Below are 3,876 nucleotides of genomic sequence, written 5' to 3' on the forward strand. Positions count from 1 at the left end.
CCCGGGACCCCACCCCGATCCCCGGGGACCCCCTTTTCCGCCCAGGCCTGGGCCCTGGCCCCCTCCTCCGGGCCCCCAGCCCTGAACGCTCAGCCCCAAACCCGATGTGCCTGGCATCATCCCCGGGAGCTCAGCTTCAAAGCCAGGCCTCACTCTCCCCTCCCCACCCACCTCTGCATGCCAGTTCCCTTTGCTTTCGTGCGTGTGTTCAGTCAAAACCGTTTCCCGACCCCAAGTGCTACCTCTGTTGGCTGCCATTCTAAACCCACCTAGAAAAGGAATGTTTGGTGTTCTTAGGGTGCTGCAGCCGTCTGTTGATGTTGGAGACCTTGCCTTGTCCCTAAGCCCGCATTTTGAAGGTCTGTGACATGGGTGAATTGGGTGGTTGATGTAAACACAGAACAAGGCCGCAGGCGGGCTGCTCCTCTGCCAGCAGAAGGAACACTCCAGTTCTGGAGGTGATCTCTTTGCCCCTTGGTGCCTTGCTTGGCGAGATTGTTGGCTGATGTAGCCAGGGCTGAGAAACCACTCTGGCTTCTGAGGAGTTAAAAGTCTGAGTTGGAAGCGTTTAATTCTGTACTAGGATGTCTCCATAACCTGGAAATCGCTTATTTGTGAAGCAGTTACAAGAGCCGTGCCCTGTGGGGAGCTCCACTTCGCTACATTCATTCACCATCAGATACTGAGCTCGGCCTGCCTGCGTGTGGGCCCAGAGCCTCGCCCTTTGTGGGAAACAGGTTCAGGGAGGCTGGTTCCCATCCCTGCTTTGCCTCTGTGACCTTGGCCTGTCGACTGCCTGAGGTTTGATTTTCCATCAAAGGAGTGAATTGCACTAGGCCGATCTCTAAGCCCAGAAATTGCCTCATTCTAGGAGTTAGGTAATGCTGTTTGACTTATGAATAGACGTGTCTTAGGAAATGAGCTTCAATTCCTTTTCAGTTAATTTGGATTAACACATTCTTGACTTTAATAGGAAAATAAAAGATGGTGTCAGTATTTTGGCTTTCTCTGAAACCAAGGTGATTTATGGCCTAGTTTGATTTAAAGCATGTTTATAAAAATAATAACAGTATGTTATATCATTCCTCCTTTACTGCGGTTTCTATTGCGTTTGGGTCATGTCTCTCGGGAGGCAGTTGTGTGTTGATTGGAATGCCGCGGTTCCAGCAAAACTGAGTTAAAGTTCTCAACCTAAGGGAACACAAGGGTTCATGGATTTTGGAGCTCAGGGTGACTGTAGGCATTTTACTGGGAAGGAAACTTGTCCCGAGAAGTGGAGGGGCTGAACCAAGGTCACCCACCCCAGAAGTGCCCAGCCAGGATGCAGAGTGAACCCGACGCTGGCCTGGGTGCTTGCTTCCATGTCAGGCAGCTGCAGGCACCGGAGGGCTGCTCCCCAGAAGCCTGGAGTGCCAGGGCTCCCCTCGCTCAGCTGTGGAGCTGTGGTTGCCCCGCTCTGCTGGGCACTGCCCTCCACTTCTCTCCCACACTCAGTGGCCTGACCTAGATTTCAGGTGGGTTTCTTTTCTTTCACCTTGTACCTATGTGGTCAGTATAGTGGACGAGAAGGAACTGACAGGAGAAAATCAAGATGGACAACGTTAAGGCTAGAAATTATAACCTTGCCGCTTAAAAATGAGCTCTGCATGGGATAGGCGCTGCCCAGCTCTGTGCGGTTCACATGTAAGCTGCCGTGAGTGCATCTGCCCTCCCCCAGGGCTCCCGCTGGACTGAGCTGGCGGGTGTGCTTGCGGTTTGCAAAGCTATCGCCTTTAGTCTGAGACCCACCATTGCCCCAGCTCTTTAGAGAAGCTGCAGGGAGAGCTTCGGAGCGGAGTCCGGAAGCCAACCAATGCTTGGCCAGCATGGAGGCTGTGATTAAACGCTAATAGTGCGCCCTTGGAAAGACCTGAGGGCCTTACAACTAAGGAAGAGGGCTCGATGCTGTCAACATTTGGCATGCCTCCTCCTCTACTGAATCAAGCAGACCTTCATTTCCAGCTTTGTAGACCATTGCGCCCCGTGGGTGAGCGTCTTTTCTAGGCAGGGACTTGTGATCACATAGACGTGTGTCTGATAAGAGGGCAGCGGGACGTCACTCGCTGCAGGCATGTCTTGTTGCAGAGGAGCTCCTGGGTGAGCTGTCAGCAGAAGCTCCGTCCCCAACCACTCAGCTCAAGAAGGCTTAGTCAGAGCTGAGTAACCTGAGCCACTGCAGCCTCTGAGCAGACAGAATCTGCAGGGTTTTGAAAAAGCCTGAGCAGAGCAGACATCCCTGTTCCCATCTTCTTGCCGGTAATAACCACAGTGATTCCCAGTGTGCTCTGAGACCAGGCAGCTGGGTGTATGGGAGTGACGGGAGCTAGAGAGGGCGGGGTCTCCCGAGAGAGTGACCCAAGCCATGGAGTCTGCAGACCCCAGCCTGAGTGTCAGCCCGGCCCTCAGGAGCCACACACCCTGGGTCCATCCTCTTCCCCTCGCTGGGCTGCAGTGGCTGCGGACTTCGCAAGTCAGTTTCATCTCAAGATCCAAGCACCATCACTGGCTGTTGGTTGCCTGGAGAACTGTGGGCAGGCAGATGTAGCAGAGTCAGGGCAGAGCCCTTTACGGGTTCTCAGGGCCGCCGTGGACGGCAGGCACCGGACATTGCTGTCCACCTACCAGACAGTGCAGTTTCTGGTTGTGCAGTTTCTGTTACAAAGTTTTTTAAATCCCTCAAGTTCTTTCTCATTGGAAAAGAAGGTGGGAAACGGCAGCCGAACGGGGTGGGGGCTGGCGAGGAGCAGATGCTGCCTCCACATGCGCCGTCCAGTGCAGCTCCAGAGGAGGCTGTGCAGAGCCACCATGTTTGCCGTGCTTACCCGGGCAGCAAAGAGCCCTTAGCCCGTAGTGATCAACCGCTTAGCTCACAAGAGGAGAAATAAGGTGTGAGCGATGACATGTGAGTATTAGGAGTCATTATTTGCCTTAAAATCTTCTTAACCCTAAAGAAACTGCTGCTGGTAACAGCCCCCAGGCTCATGGCGGCAGCTGGAGCGGGTGTTCTCTCAACAAGACCAGATCATGATGTTTGCTGATCATTCAGCATTTGATGCTATGTAAGGAAAGGATGCAAGGGAAGACAGTTTTATCCAAAACTTACTTTTTCCTAGTTAAAGTTATCAGCCGGGCACAGTGGCTCACATCTGTAATCCCAGCACTTTGGGAGGCTGAGGCAGGCAAGAGATGAGGTCTCACCATGTTGCCCAGGCTGGTCTCAAACTCCTGGACTCAAGCAATCCTCCCACCTCAGCTTCCCAACATTTGACATTGAACTCCTGACCTCCTCATCTCAGGTCAGGAGTTCGAGACTAGCCTGGCCAACCTGGCAAAACCCCGTCCCTACTAAAAAAACAAAAGAAAAAAAATTAACCGGATGTGGTGGCGGCGCCTGCAGTCCCAGCTACTCGGGAGGCTGAGGCAGGAGAATCACTTGAACCTGGGAGGAGGATGTTCCGGTGAACCGAGATCACACCACTGCACTCCAGCTTGGGCGACAAGAGTGAGACTCTGTCTCTAAATAAATAAATAAATATATAAATAAATTTCATTCATTTCCTAGAGTATTTGGGTAGGATTCAGCTGGAGAAAACAAATACCATCATCCTGCTCTACAGAGATGATCAGTCTGCCATTTTTTCCTCTTTTTTTTTTCTTCCTCCGCCCCAGATGATCTGCAGGAAGTTTTTTCCATAAATTAAGATGCATCAGGAATTTTTATTTTTGTTTTTCATATGACGAATAGTAAATTCACCACTGCTTGGCCAGAGTGTGTGATTTCTTCTCCTGCCGTGTTATGATATTAAGAACAGTTTTTTTAAAAATGTTTTTTAGGCC

The sequence above is a fragment of the Mandrillus leucophaeus genome, unplaced genomic scaffold, assembly GCF_000951045.1.
Source record: "Mandrillus leucophaeus isolate KB7577 unplaced genomic scaffold, Mleu.le_1.0 Scaffold78, whole genome shotgun sequence".
In the NCBI taxonomy this organism is placed as follows: domain Eukaryota; kingdom Metazoa; phylum Chordata; class Mammalia; order Primates; family Cercopithecidae; genus Mandrillus; species Mandrillus leucophaeus.